The sequence below is a fragment of the Alosa sapidissima genome, chromosome 18 (genome assembly GCF_018492685.1).
Source record: "Alosa sapidissima isolate fAloSap1 chromosome 18, fAloSap1.pri, whole genome shotgun sequence".
Taxonomy (NCBI): Eukaryota; Metazoa; Chordata; class Actinopteri; order Clupeiformes; family Clupeidae; genus Alosa; species Alosa sapidissima.
The window spans coordinates 4,082,623-4,099,238 of record NC_055974.1 but is presented as its reverse complement, the minus strand read 5'-3'; the positions used below and the strand labels follow the sequence as shown (position 1 = coordinate 4,099,238).

Here is a 16,616-nt window from a genome sequence, read left to right as displayed (position 1 = left end):
ATTAAGCAGTCACAACAAGTTCCATGTCAAACAACCCAAGATTGGCTGAGTTACAAGGTCAAGTTTCACATCAAAACATAACTGATTTTGTGGGGCTGAACCAGGGCTGAGTGTCGCCGCCCCCTCCGCCAGCCAGCCCACCGCCGCAACCGCCCCAGCCCGTCCCACCACTCTTGCACGCACGCTTTAGAATTAACTGGATGGAACTCGCTGTCATCAGTTTGACATCAAAAATAAAAGATCGATTGATTGCTGTGATTTCAATGCCCCCATTGAGGTCAAAGGTCACCAAATTATTTGTGCATCATCAGGATGAACCAGACGGTTCTATGGGCTGGCATTGACCTGCATTGCAGAATAATGCAGCAACTACAGGACAAAATACATTTTTGCCAATTACAGAGCCCCCTAGAGGTCAAAAGTCACCAAATTTCTTGAGCGTCCTCCTGGTGGGTCCTGAGGACCATGTACTAAGTTTGGCCCAAGGATTCCAATGATACCTCATTTTGCCATTCGGGTCAACAGGTCAAAAGTTACATCCGTAAACACAAGTCCAACTTTGGCCTGTTGGTGGCGCTAGAGCGCTTGAGATGCCGGCATGAAACTTGGTGAAATGAATTATTGGACTGTCCCCAATTAGTGTGCAAAATTGTATAACTTTTTACCAGACGGTTCTATGGGCTGCCATTGACTTCCATTGCAAAATAATGCGCATCAGCAACTACTGGCCAAAATGCATTTTTGTCAATTACGGTGCCCCCTAGAGGTCAAATGTCACCAAATTTCTTGAGCGTCCTCCCGATGTGGTCTGAGGTACATGTACTAAGTTTGGTTTTGATACATGAAAGCGTTGCTGAGATATGAAATCACTTCCTGTTTGGCGGATTCGCCGCAAATTTCGATTGGCTGGTACAGGTCAATGCTTCTGTCAATTGTTCCAGAAAGCAATGCACTCATCAGGCATGGTCTGAAGATGGTCTCTACCAATTTTGGTGAAGAACAGATGAAATTGGTGACCTGCGAAAACTTGTACGTGTTTTTGATTAAATCCAATATGGCGGCCGAATCAATTACGATGACATCACAAGTTGGCTTGGGTCGGCCTAAGGACCTCCAACAGTATTAACAGACACCACTAGTGCATTTTAATTCTAAACACAACTGCAGCTACAGGCCAAAAGCCATGTTTCTTAATTACAGCGCCCCCTAGAGGTCAAAGGTCACCAGATTTCTTGAGCGTCCCCCTGATTGGGTCCTGAGTACATGTACTAAGTTTGGTTATGACAGATGAATGGGTTGCTGAGATATGAGCTCACTTCCTGTTTGGCGGCTTCGCCGCATATTTCGATTGGTTGTTACGGGCGAACGGTTTTAGTTCCGAAGACAAAATTTGATAACTTTTGTGCGGATTGGTCTGAAGATCATATGTATTAAGTTTCGTTAAAATCGGACAAACTATGTGAGGCGTGAAACTTTAGTTTCGCTTTCGATAAAATCCAATATGGCGGAAAATCCATCATGGCGGAAATTGACGTCATAGGGTGCGTTGAACTCGACTTGGTCCAAGGATTCCAACGATACCTCATTTTTGACAATCGGGCAAACGGGTCAAAAGTTACTTGCGTGAACGCACGTCCAACTTTGGCCTGTTGGTGGCGCTAGAGCCCTCGAGGAGCCGACATGAAACTTGGTGAAATTAATCATGGGCCTGTCCCCAATCGGTGTGCCAAATTTCACAACTTTTTACCAGACGGTTCTATGGGCTGCCATAGACTCCCATGGCGGAAGCGTAATAATAATAATAGGGAAGAAAACATAGAATCACTATGGGTTGCCCTGCAGCTTCGCTGCTTGGCCCCCAATAATAGGAAAAGCTAGAAACACAATGGGTGCCTTCGCAGCTTCGCTGCTTGGCCCCCAAAAAATAGAAACACAATGGGTGCCTTCGCAGCTTCGCTGCTTGGCCCCCAAATATAGCTGCAAGCAGCAATGAGGGGGCCAAGCAGAAAGTTTAGCAGGCCAGATTTTCCACGAAACTGAACGCAGTTGCATTAGACATATAGCATTAAGCAGTCACAGCGAGTTCCATGGCAAACAACCCAAGATTGGCTGAGTTACAAGGTCAAGTTTCACATCAAAACATAGCTGATTTAGTGGGGCTGAACCAGGGCTCGCCGCACCCTCCCTCAGCCAGCCCACCGCCGCAATTACAGAGCCCCCTAGAGGTCAAAGGTCACCAAATTTCTTGAGGATCCGAGCCCCAGTGTTCAATATGGCGTTGACTACGAATTGGCCAGATTTATTAGCCTAGTGTCCCCCATTCATTTGTATGGAGGGCGGGACTTAATCACTCTCTCCAGTTATAATACCCCCATGTGTGAAACAACATAAGCTTCAATCAGATGTGTTTTCAGATATATATTGGGTGCAATAATGGTGTGACTGTTACCAAATGTTGGAGCCTATGTAATGCCAATAAAATACAAATATTTTTGTCTGACTTTATCCTTTATTCACATTTCTTTTTTTTTAATCATGCAAATTAGGCCTACCACAATTTATGCAGATATTGCCTGATTTGCTGAGTCTGGATATGAGATTTCAGCAGGGCCGTAGTCACCATAGACATTGAGGGGGACGTGTCCCCCCCAATATTCAAATATGACCAAAATGTCCCCCCCAATATACGGACATAGAAAAATAAAGAAAGAATAAAGCGCTATACTAGGCCTACAGGAAACCAACACGCATCTGAAATGTAATCAAACGTAAATAACGCACAAATTAGTGACCTATGGTTCCAGAGTAGCCTACACCCCTGAGTGGTTTGTCCTGGTGATTTTCCGTTTTTCGTTAGTGGCGTGCACAATCAAAAGCTTCCATTTACTGCACCCTACTACCCTACTGCGGAGGTAGGGCTGTCAACAATATCGCAAAAGCTACCGGTACAATTTTCACAAAACTTCTTGGAAAGGTGTAGCACAGGCTAAGGAAATCCCATACATGTTTGGAGCCGATCAGACTGAAAGGGAACATTTTCCATATTGTAGCCTATTCTCGCAATGATAGCGAAAGTGAAACGTTTTATTTTAAATGATGAATTTGTGCAAGCCTGTGTCATTTCTTTCACGTCTTTCAACATAAATAATGCCTTCATATGCTAGTAGTAATGCCAGAAATGACCGTTTATAGGCCTCTTAGAAATGATTGTTGCATCTTGCATATTATTTAGATGCGCACTCAATCGCGCATCCATGCAGGCAAAACGTGATCAAATGTGGCGACGGCACACAAGTTGGAAAAAAACGTTTACAATATGTGATAGCCTACAGTTAATGTGACAATAACCAAAGAAAGGAATTTGCACCTCCATTCACCAATTAAAGGCTGTAGTAGGTCTAGTGTTTCTACATGTTGGCACAAAACGTCATTTCTGTCAGAAGCCAGTCTATAATGCATACAGGGGTAACAGTAACATGAGGTGAGTCAGACAGAAGAGGGGCCTGTCTTAGTAGCCTATTCCTGAATCCTGTCCCTTTCAAACTACGTTAAAATTGTGTGATTAGCCACCAGCATAATACATTAGAAGACAAAATCTTATTAGGCTCCAAACCTATGAGTCTAAGCTGTGTCCAGGGGTTCATAATCCATCCATGCCATGCCTATGTCCGTCAAAAGTTTGGAATAACCTAATTGACTGACCTAACTAACGACTTGTTTGTGATTTTTAATAATATTTTTGCAATAATAATATATTAATATAATATATTAATAATATTATTGACCCCGCCACAGATTTGGTCCCCCCCAATGTAGCCTAGACATCATGACTATGGCCTTGGATTTCAGAAAACTTGCAATACAACAATGATGTTTTTTATGATAGTAAATAAGTTTCATGGTAGTTAAGTTTCATGGTGATATTTGTTTTTTAACCTATCACCTGTAATCTCTAACCTTTCCATCAAATGTATTTTGTGTTCTGTGTGGAAATATTTTGATATCGAGAATGGCAAATGAAGTAGGGACTTTTATTGTGACGAGTATCATCCAATAACTCGTCTGTGACATCTACCATCTTTCTTTTAGCTGACTACAACTGTCGAGGTAAGACGCAAAGTTAACGTCTCCAGAAAATGAATTGATATGTCTGTATATTTGATTTTGAGCTACTTATAACAGAATAGGCACACAAAAATATGAAAATATGTCTAGCTGAGGTGTATCTGGAGAGCCACCTTTGTTAAATGTGTTAGCAGCTAACGTTTTAGTGTCACACTATGAACGACAAACGTTAACGTTAAAGTTAGGCAGACAGGAAAGGTAGCGATTGTGTAAAAATGAATTAGGAACTTTAATAGCCTAATAGCCTAACGTTACATAAAACATATTATCCTACGGAAGCAGGCAATGTGTTGAGAACTGGCCGTTATCTCATGAAATACGTTGTATCGTCGAATTAAGTTCACATCATGCTGGCATGATGCTTCACGCCATGATGCAGGCTAACGTTAGGCACGTTTGATTGTGAGCAATTAACTTTGTGGTAACGTTAACGTTAACTGAACTCATTTTGAATAACTGTGTTAAACGTTAAAACGAAAACGTTTTTCGGTACTATAACCTTGGTTGAGTTTTGGAGTTATGTCTGATCTTGAAAGCCGTGTGGAATGCAAGTTAACCTTAATGTTAGCAGAGCCCGTTTAGACATTCTCTGCTAAATCAGAGACAGACTTCTAGCAGCTATAGCTGAAGGGAGAACATAGCAAACCCGTACGAGTTGATTAAGCATTAAACAAATGTATGGCTCCGTTTCATGTACACCGTGTGTAAAGGCAGGTAACTATGTACAATTCTTAACAAATGAAGTAATATAATTGATCTTAAACAGAAGATGTGAAGTTATCCTAGGTTAAATTGGTCTTGTTTGGGTGGAATGTGACTGAGGCTGCTAAAATCATAGCTATGAATACGTAGGTTACGGCTAAAATACTCTTTTACAATTACAAGCAAAATCACTCGTTTGTAAGCTCAAAGTACATATCTATGTAATTGTAAATGCTAAGTTTCATAAACTATATATGTTAAATGTTTTCCAGATTTTGGATTCCTTTTTGAGCAAGTTAATTGAAGGTAAGTGTTAAATGTTTCAGGGCTTTTATATACAACTTCTAGGGAAATTTTGAAACTTTTATGCTGCATTGCCTGCAAAATGTAAAACCGTAGTGCTAGTAAGAAATATGCCATATGTTGATCTGGAATAATTACAGCTGTGCTCGGCCTTGTGTATGGCATTGAAATGCCTTACAGTTCTGGACAGAAAAACTAGTATATTACACTGATATGCGCTGATTCAGAGTAATTTCTATGGCCTCAGAGTAGAAAGTCATGACAATCACTGCAGGGACTCCTGCAGTAGTTTTCAGTGGTGATGTGTGATATTATTTGGGTTATGGATTAATGTGGTGTGGCATGCATATGAAAGCAAGGAAGGAGGATTTAAGAGTTGTAGAGGGAAACATTACTGCTGTATTGTAAGTTAATCCTAACATTTGGTTAATAGTCTGATTTGTATACCGGGATGCAGGTTGAAGTGGGTTGCTGGGCTTTGGACAGAGATGCTCACGTAGTTGCTCATCCTGAGCTTGGATTAGTTTTATTCTTGTCTCGTATGCTTTGTACTTTAGGTCAAGAATGTGTATGCCTAACTAGGGTGTAGCTGTAAATGTGTGCAATAGGTTCCATTTCATGGTACTTGTGTGTAGGCCTAGTGGTATGTAACAATCCTCCAGATGTCAATTTGTTTAGCAGATTAATAATAGCTATAAAGCTACATATCACCCCTTTTGATAAATGCAGTGTGGCCTACCCTAGTAGGAAGTGCAAAACGAAAGTAACATTTGCCTACTGCCCCCATCAAAGCAAATATTTCAAAAAAATATAAATATCCTTGATTAGACTATGTTGGTTTTTGTGGAAGAGAAAATTGGCGTTAGTCCTGGTTTTAGTAGTAGTGGGCAGTATGCAGTCAGAGGTCACCATAGGCATATTTGGATTTGCTACGGATGGATTCACAAATAAATAAACTACATTTGGCAAGATACTTGATATACAGGCTAAATGCAAATGGGCTACGCCAATGCATTATATTTTACATTAACAAAATGCAGAAAAATAGAACGGATTGAAAATAAAGTAGGCAGGTATGTCAGTCATTTTTATTCTTCACAATTGGTGTACTGGCATGTTTAACTGTTAGCTGCAGTGCAATGTTACATTATGTGTAAGTTAAGTACAGAACCGACTGTGCAACCAGATTTTTTTCCTGTGCTCTTAAATCTTTTAACTTGGTCGCATAAGTGCTCCTGGATTTTTTTTTTTTAAATGTAGAGCCCTGTCTTAAGTTCAGAAGTTAAAGAGTCTTTATGATGTAAATATGTACATTGTTATTGCCTGTTTATCAGAACTGATGAAAGTATTAGTGCTAACTGTATGAGATTTCTGTTTTCTGTGTGTTTTGCAGATGCCGCGTCCAAGCAAGCGGTCCAGGGCGGCCAAGAAGAGAGAGGCTGACTTGAGGTCCACTGAGGTCAGGCTGTTGAGCTTTACTATATGTCCTGATGTATTATGATTGTGTGTTTAATAGGAAACATGTAATGTTGGACACATTTGATATGTTTGTCCCAATTCTTATTTACAGTAGTTTTTATGTTTGCTTGAAATATGCCGCTTACATGTTGAATGTATTTGATTTTAATGAAGGATGTGCTGCATGTCTAATTTAAAGGAGAAATCCAGCGAGTTCTTACATAGATCTACGTTTCTCAAGGTGACCAAGTATTGTCGGTACAAAAAATGAAAACGTTTGTTTTTACCGGTAGCTGCTGGTTGTAGCAACTCGAGCTAGGAAAAACTGATTGTTTTTGATTTTGTTTCATACCAACAGTACTCGGTGACCTTGAGAAACGGAGACCTATGTGAAAACTCGCCATATTTCCTTTTGAGAAGTTGCTGAATATTTATGATCTAAATATATTTACATTACTGTTCTGAAAGTATATGTATATTAGTTGCTTTAATGATGGAATTATTAAAGAAGTATGGTATGTTAGACTTGGTAACCTTATGATGGGTTTTCTGTGTTACAGGTGCCGAGCAAGAGGTCCCCGGTGGCGCAGGTTGACTTGGTCTCCTGTGACGAGGTTGGGCGTCCTCGTAAAAAAGCCCACACACAGTCTTCGGACGCTATACAGTCTTCGGACTGCCAGTTACAATGCCAGTTACAATGCCAGTTACAATGCCAGTTACAGTCTTCGGACGCAATACAAGCAAACTCTACCAACTCTCAAACAAACTCTACCAACTCTCTGAATATGTGCCATGACTCTGTTGTAAACTCATTGTCAAGTAATGTGAAAGAAAATAATGCTACTGATTGTTGTTCTTTGAATGAATCTGTTGACTTCCCAGAGAGATCTGTGCTGATGGGCTCTTTTCATCAAGGCGATTCACGGTTTGGAAATGTGCGCAACAAGCAGTGTGGTGCCATCAGCCTGACTGCTGTTTTGAAGTCCAAGATGAAGAACGTGTGGCGTTGGGAAACTCGAGATCTTGATGATGTTTTGATTAAGGGAACTGTTCTTTACAGGTCAATGAGTGCACAGGGTAAAATAAGAGACCATGGAAGGGGTTACATTGCTGTGTCTGAATTACCAAGGCAATATGAAGTGTGGAATTGTGATTTTGTAATAAACTTTGCCGAGTCTTACACTGGATTGATTCACGTTGATGACTATGACCATGCTTTGCGTGATGTTGCCATGCCTTTTGATGTAGCACTGCAGCGGGCACTGTTTAGCAATGATGCTTGTTTGTTAACCATTTGTGCTAATACATGTGCTATAGTGAATGTAGGACCAAGGTTTGCCTTTGTTGATTCACATGCAAACGGGAACGTCAACCAGAAAGGTGAGAGGACAAGTTGTGTTGCATACTTCAGCTCTGTACAGGCTCTGTGCACATATGTGTATGATTTTGCACGATCTTTTGACGTAAGCGCACCACGGTTTGAGGTAACTGGAGTCACAGTAGTAACTCATGCAACCGCCCAGATGACTGACTCAACCAGCTCTGCGAATTGCTGTCTGCTCTACAGTGATGCTGTGAAGGGTAAGCCTAAAGTGTACCAACGGCAGGAATTTGTAAGTGGGTTGCATAAGCCACCAAAGGTTGTAGGAAATGCCACAAATTGCACAGAACAGTTGCAGACAAAACGAGACACAAATGCCCGTTCCAATGTAAGCAGAAGAACACTCTACTGTGATGTTTTGAAAGGAGTGCCTGGTAAGGATGTTAAACAAAACGTTTGCAGACCTCTGTATGTACATGAAGTTGGTGTAACTCTGAACAGAGATCGTGCATCAAAGGACGAAAACAGAAGCTGTGAGTGTAATGTAAAGAAACCAGAGACCAAACAGGAGCAGTCATTCAATGAAAGTACAACAACAAACGATGTCATTCTTGTCAATGTAGAAACACACAAACAGTCTTTAAAGCGTAATCTGCAGGCAACTGATGATGTCATTATAAGTGATGTAAGATTTCACAAACAGGTTTTTAAACCGTTAACTCGTCATGACCAGGATGCACTGTGCACATGTTTAGATCTTCAAAATGAAAATGTTGATTTAGACCTAATGGCAACCACTGATCTCGACGACATGGGATGTCCCTGTAAGATAAGAAGCATAAAACCTGACGGGAATTGCTTTTACCGTAGCCTAGCCTTTAGCATTTGTCACAATGAAGACAAGCATTTGAAAATAAGACGGGCTGTCGTGAAACACCTTCAGAGAAACAGCACCAGATTTGAAACATATCTGAGGGATGAATACACATCTGTGCAGGACTATGTGACTAAATCAAGAATCTACTACTGTGGTTCATGGGCAAAAGAGATTGATATTTTTGCTGCTGCTGACTTAATGCAAACAACTATATTTACTTTCAATGATGAAAGATGGAATATGCACAGACCTATAGACTCTCAGACATGTAGGGAGAATTGCGTCTATTTAAATCACACTGGTAATCATTATGAAGTTGTTGAATGTGTACAACACAAAGATGCAGGAAGGCCTTGTGCAGGAACATGCCAGCCAGTCAAGATTGATGACAACTTGAGGCCACAACGAAAAAGAAAGTTGAAAGATGAATCAGAAAATGTGAAAGCAAAGAAAGAGCGCCAACGATATCAGAATGATAATGATTACAGACAGAGAAAACTTCAGCATGACAAACATAAGTACCAGAATGATGACCTTGCCAAACAAACTAAGCGTCAGTGCTCTCGTGACTATTTTCTGAAGAAATACAGAACAAATCCAGACTTTAGGAAATTCGTGCTTAAGCGTTTTCAGAGAAAATATAAAATCAATCCAAAATTTCAGACATTACGAAGTGTCTATTTTCAAAAGAGATATAAGGAAAATACAGATTTTCAAGTAAAGGTACGAGAGTATTCTAAGGACAAATACAAGAGACACCAGAAACATCAGAATGCTGTCCGTGATTACTCTAAAACCAAATACAAAACGAACAGGAACTTTCAGACTCTTGTCCGTGATTACAGTCGTATTAAATACAAGAAAAACATCGGATTCCAGAATGAAATGAACAAGCATAACAAGAAGAAGTACCAAGAAAATGAAAATATCCGTGTAAATAAAATCAAAAGAAGTCGTGAGAGTTATTCAACATGGCAGAAGAAACAGGAAGACATTGATCTAGCTATTGGTCATTTTCATCAGGAGGTCAGTCGTGGTCCTGAATATGTATGCTCAGTGTGTCACCGTTTACTCTTCAGGAAGCAAGTGGTTGAGTGTAAGAGACATGGCTATGAAAGCAAAGGAGCAGAAGTGGCTGCATTGGCTAATAGATGCATAACATTGCAATATTTACACGTGTGTGATGTCCAATGTGAGCAAGGATGCCATTTGTGTGATAGTCCATCAAGCAAGTTATGGATTTGCCATACATGTCACCGAAAAATACTTGGAGGAAAACTGCCAGAGGAGAGTGTTACAAACAACATGCATTTGAATGAAATTCCACCAGAGCTTAAATGTCTCAACTCTTTAGAACAACATCTCATTGCACGTCACATTCCCTTCATGAAGCTGTTGTGTTTGCCTCGAGGCCGTCAGAGAGCTTGTCATGGTCCTTGTGTCTCTGTTCCTGTTAATAACGCAAATGTGACAAATATACTCCCAAGAAATGAATGTGACGACAAGATGATAAGAGTGAAACTGAAACGCAAGTTGACATATAAAGGTCATTATGAATACATGTATGTCCACACTGATCGTGTCAGAAATGCACTGAGGTATTTGATGGCAAACAATAAATGGTACGGTGATGTGACTATGAATGACGAATGGGTAAACTCTCTGAATGGCACTGACCAACATGAGGAAAGTACCAGACAGGAAACACCTGATAACAGTGATGATGACAATGTTCCTGAAGAGCAAGCAGAGGAAGATGTGACTTATATCAAAGACCAGAATGGACTTTTGTCAGATACATCATTACAACCTGTCGATCTGGGTTCAGAGATCATTGATCAGAATTTTCAGGACATACTTAATGTGGCACCAGGTGAAGGTAACAGTCCAGTGAGGTTGCTCTCCGATAAAACAAACGAGGCAAAATGTTTCCCTGCTTTGTATCCATCTGGTGGACCTACATTCCATGATGAAAGAGAGTCCAAAATAACTCTGTCACGGTACCTGAATACACGCATTCTGAATGCAGATGGGCATTTTGCACAGAACACTGACTTCATTTTTTACGCACAATACATATCAGAGGTGCATCAAGTTGTATCTGGTGTATCAGTGGCATTACGCAAAGGTGGTGGTAACTCCTCTCTGAAAGACGCATCACCAGACATGTTGTTGAACTCAGAGTCGTTGAGTAAAATATTGCGCAATGACGAAGGATACAAGTTCTTACGAGGAATTCGTGGCACGCCTCCATACTGGATGTCAGTTCAGAAAGATTTATTTGCCATGATAAGACAACTCTCCATACCCACGTTCTTTGCATCTTTTAGCTCTGCAGATTTGAGATGGCCTGAAATGCTGAACTCTATTCTAAGAATAGAAGGTAAACAAATGTCTGTTGACGATCTTGACTGGTCTGACAAATGTGGACTCATACGTCGAAACCCTGTCACAGTGGCAAGAATGTTTGATCACCGATGGCATTGCTTTCTCCGTGATGTAATCATGTCGCCGGCAGAACCCATAGGGAGAATAAAAGACTACTTTTATCGTGTTGAATTCCAACAGCGTGGTTCTCCTCATGTCCACTGTCTTTTTTGGATTGAAAATGCTCCCAAGATTGATAGAGAGAGTGATGATGAAGTGGCACAGTTCATAGATACATACATCACCTGTGAGATTCCACCAGAAACTGATGCAGAGCTTAACGAGGTTGTGAGCAGCGTACAGAGGCACAGCACAAGACACTCTAAGACTTGCCGCAAGAAAAACACAGTGTGCAGGTTCAATTTCCCACGACCACCATCAAGCCGTACTTTTATCACAAGAGGTGGGAACTGTGAGGATTTGAATGGCAATGCTGATGACAATACAGGTGCTAGTGCCATCATGAAGAATGTAAAAACTGCATTGACCATGCCTGACATGAATTTTGACACAACTGATGCATTTTTTGAGTCTCTTGGGATAGATCAAGGTTTGTTTGAAAAGGCGTACAATATATGTTCCAAAAAGAAAAGCATTGTCCTGAAACGAAATCCTGGAGACATTTGGGTGAACCAGTACAACAAAGACTTACTCCGTGCTTGGCAAGGCAATATGGATATCCAGTATGTCACAGATGCCTTTTCTGTTGTGGTTTACATACTGTCGTACATTACAAAAGCAGAACAAGAAATGGGTTTGCTCTTACAACGTGCCCAAGATGAGTCAATGAATGGCAACCTTGATGCAAAAGCAGCATTCAAACAGCTTGGAAGTGTATACCTACACAACAGAGAAGTTTCAGCCCAAGAGGCAGTGTATCGATTAACACACATGCACTTGAAAGAATGCTCCCGTGACGTACAGTTCATTCCCGTTGGTGATAATCCTGTTAGGATGAGTTTACCATTGCACGTCCTCCAAACTAAAGCCCAATTCCAAGACTGTAATGACGAAAGCAGCATTTGGATGACCAATGTGATTGAGAGGTATAAGAGCAGACCCCAGAATGCACAATTTGAGGATTTATGCCTGGCCAGTTTTTGTTCTGAATACAGAGTTCTATCAAAGTCACAGGTTCCGACTGAAAGAGATTCACATGACATAATACAGCTCAACAACAACTGTGGCTTTGTGAAACGAAGGACCCGAACTGAACCTGCTGTCGTGAGATATCCCAGATTTTCTCCCACAAAAAACCCGGAAAAGTACTTCCATTCGTTGCTGCAACTGTTTCTGCCTTACTATGAAGACTGTCACCTCAAACCGCCCCAGTTTGATACATATGAACATTTCTATAAAAATGGTGCAGTGAAATGTGGCGTTGATGTTCAAAGAGTTCAGTCGATTGTGGATACCAACAAAGCTTTATTTGAAAAAGAAAGTGATGAGATTGACAGAGCTAAACAGTTGCTGGAAGACAACATTGATTTACAAGATGCCTGGGCTCAGATATGTCCTGAAACAGAAAGGGAGCGTCTTCGTTGTTTGGATCTGATGAAAGAAAAAGTTGTAGATGATGAAGGTGATGATGATGACAAACTCATTCCTGACCTGACAGCAAACCCACAGACTACATGCACTTTGGAAACAAATCATGTGTCAATGCCCAGAGAGGATGCATTGCATTTATTACGGTCATTAAATGAAGAACAGTCTGCCATACTCTATGCTGTTCGTAAGTGGTGTTTGCAGAAACTGTTTGGACAAAATCCTGAACCGTTGCGATTATTCATTACTGGTGGAGCAGGAACAGGGAAAAGCCATTTAATCAAAGCGATACATTACGAATCTACCAGGCTGTTGTCACAGATTGCTGAAAATCCTGAGGATCTCACTGTGCTTCTAACAGCACCTACAGGTGTGGCTGCATATAACATTGGCGCTGCAACAATTCACAATACATTCTCCATTGGTGCAAATGCCAAACTACCATACCAACCACTAGGTGATGAGAAAGTCAATTCTTTGCGAACCAAAATGGGCAGCTTGCAAATTCTGATCATTGATGAAGTGTCCATGGTCGACCACCGTATTTTGGCCTACATTCATGGTAGACTGCGTCAAATCAAGCAGACTGGTGATTATTCCTTGTTTGCAAAAGTGTCCCTGATTTGTGTGGGTGATTTTTTTCAACTCAAGCCTGTGAAAGGCACGCCTCTTTTTGCTGAAAACAAAGGAGCCAACCTGTGGGACAACAACTTTGAGGTTGCAGAACTGACTAAAGTTGTTAGACAAGAAAATGCAGCATTTGCGGAAATGCTTAATCGTCTCAGAGTCCGTAAAAAGAACGAACCTCTCATTGACCGTGATGTTCTCACATTGAAGCAGCGTGAAACTGGCGAGGAATCTGAAGACATTCATGTATATGCTACAAATGCGGAGGTTGATGAATATAACGTGAAGAGACTGCAAGAGATTTGCCCAGACGCAATCAGCATACGTGCTCAAGACTTTGTTCGAAATCCCAAAACTGGAAGAATGGAAAGGAAAGTTGGCTTTCACACAAAAGTTTTCAACTCTTGCTTGCCTAAATGTGTTTCGTTGGGTATTGGAGCAAGGGTGATGTTGAAGAAAAACATAGATGTGTCTGATGGCCTTGTCAACGGAGCATGTGGCACAGTCGTGGAAATCATTCAAAGTCAACAAGACGATGACATGCCTGCAGCTATCCATGTGGAGTTTGAAGATCCTAATGTAGGAAAGATCCAGAGGTCAAAAGCAAAAAGGGTTTCCGAGCGCTCAACGATAGTGGAAGTGCAAGAGGAACAAGTGGCTAATAATGGTGGAGTACGAAGGCAACTGCCAATCAGCCTGGCCTGGTCAGTAACTGTACATAAATGTCAAGGGCTTACTGTTGAAAGGGCTGTTGTATCACTCAAGAAGATCTTTGCTCCAGGGCAAGCATATGTTGCGTTGAGTCGCGTGAGAACTCTCGGTGGGCTGATAATTGAGGACTTCAAAGAATCTGCCATATTTTGTGATAACAAAGTAGATTCGGCTATGAAAAGCTTGCCTGAATTTAACTTTGGAATGTCTGTTTCATCCAACATGAACCCTGTGTGCACAGTAGCACTTCACAATGTACAGAGTCTGAATGCTCACATTCAGGATGTTCAATCCCACAAAGCCCTCATGAACGCTGATTGTATTTGCTTAACAGAGACGTGGCTGAATGTAGACACTGAAGAAGAGCCACAACTTCCAGGATACGTCTTCAAACACAATCCGAGAGGAAACTGTTACGATGACTCCGAGCCAGTCTTTGCAGCGCTGAAACAACAACAAAGAGGTGGAGTTGGTCTGTATTGTTCAGAAAACATTGATGTGCAGGTGTCAATTCCAGAAAGATGCAATTTGGAATGTCTGTATTTTGAAATACCTCATGCAAATTTGACTGCTGCTGTGTTGTACAGGCCCAGCTCTTATAAGATTGACATGTTTCGAGAACAGTTATTACAGGTCATCTTTGAACTTGAGAAGCATACAGGGAGAAAGCTCATCATGGGAGACTTCAATGAGGACATATTCGTATCTTCTACAATTCTCAAGTTACTGGAACGGCATGGATACAATCAGCACGTGCAAGCAGCTACAACTGAAAAAGGTACATTAATAGATCATGTCTACATTAAAGGCACAGAAGATGTTGTTGTTGAAGTTGTGCAGACATACTACAGTTTTCATGAAGCGATACTGATCTCACTGTTGTAATGTTTTCTGTGATTAATGATATTTGTCTTTGAATAGGTAGGCATTTATATTCTGGCTATGTTACACATGACGTCATTATGAGTTCACATCATATTCCGTCCGCTAAGTGGGGTTTGGGTGGGTGGGTGGTGGCAAGGAGAGAGCATAACACTGGACGGTCCTTGCAAGGCATGGGAGGGGTATGGGGGCCATTTTCCAAAAGAAGTTGCAAATAACGGTAAAGATATACAGATGAATATGTAAATATCAGGAAGCTATACAGTTGATTTATTATCTAGACAACTTTTTTTTTTAAAGAAGCCCTATGCAACAATTTTAGCAAAAATGACCTCAATTATGCAGGTTGAGAGTCGTTCTGATGGTTCTACAACACCTTTTGGGTCGTTTGGTGGGTGCTTCTTCTCCCCCTAGTGCTTCTCCGCGGAAAAAACGAATATGCAACTTTCTGGTCGCGGTCGGAACACATCCAGATGTAACTCAGTGGAAGTATCCAATCGCGCCTCGAAAATGTAGTCAGATTGTAGTTTCTAAGAAGACTGCAAAACGGACTCCGACTTCGCTTTGTTGCTGTTGAAATTGTAAGTGGCCTACCCTTGGGTGAACTTCAGTTTAGCTTGGATTCTTAGCTCGCTAGCTAGTGGGGGTTTAGCGTAGCAGTCACTTGCTACCAAAGCTGCAGGGGGAGCTATGTTGTGAAAAATGCGAGCCCAAATCAGATGAAAACCCAGAAACAGCGAAGGAATAACCAGACCTGTATAGGGCTTCTTTAAAGTCAGCGGATCATTCCTTAATTGTCTAAAGAGACTATGTCTTGTTAATGTTTGTCTAATTATTTAATTTTGGTGGCATTACACCACCATTGCACCAAGTTATGTGTAATGCTTTAAATGCTAAAAAGAATCCAAATTAAAGTTTTAATGAATGGCCAGATATAGCACTGTATAGCGTATTGAATGATTTTATCTTTAACGTTATTGTAAAACCTTAACATTATCAGTGAATTACAGTTAAGGCGATAACAGTCAATAACAGCAAACACAGCTGTTCAATTTTAGTATACAAATAAAATTGATAACAGTCAAATAAAATTAACCATATTATTTTACACAGATATTACAGTCAGTTGAAGACTGGTATTATTATTGCAACACTGAGTTAAAGAACAACAACCTATAGCATCTTAAATCTTAAATAAAGTGAAATAATGAATTGTGTTTGAATGAATTGTCTCAAGACTATGTAAGAATGGTGAAAACAAAGAAAACCAATGTTCAGTGCAACTTCTTTTGGAAAATGGCCCCCATACAGGGAACTTTTTTGTTCATTTTTATGAATTATGGAATTATACCAAGTGGACAGTCATACCATTGCTGTTTATCATGCATATCGAAGGTGTCCAAATCACCACCAATTTGCAGCTAAGCTACAGTTTTCAACATATACAGTTGCGTGACACAAAAAGTGTTCCTGCTTCACCCTTATTGGTGTCATACTGACAAATGCTTTGGTACAGTAAAGTGATACCATATATGTACAAGATCACTTGAGATAGTGCTGATTACAAACTCTGTAATTTACTGTGGGATCAGTTTTGTTGCCTTTAAGCTGACACAGGTCAGAGACCCAGCCTCA

The 16,616-nt window shown here is 40.7% G+C and overlaps 1 protein-coding gene and 1 long non-coding RNA gene across 2 annotated transcripts in view; one reads left to right on the top strand and one right to left on the bottom strand.

Moving 5' to 3' along the window:
* The window catches only part of LOC121690195 (protein NLRC5-like), a 240,402-nt gene that overhangs the window by 124,580 nt on the left and 99,206 nt on the right, over nucleotides 1-16,616 (bottom strand). The gene's annotated exons all lie outside the window — the stretch shown is intronic.
* On the top strand, nucleotides 3,854-7,773 carry LOC121689789. The gene is made up of 4 exons (XR_006024869.1): nucleotides 3,854-4,107; nucleotides 5,100-5,133; nucleotides 6,524-6,589; nucleotides 7,149-7,773. It is a non-coding gene; the product is annotated as an uncharacterized LOC121689789 (long non-coding RNA).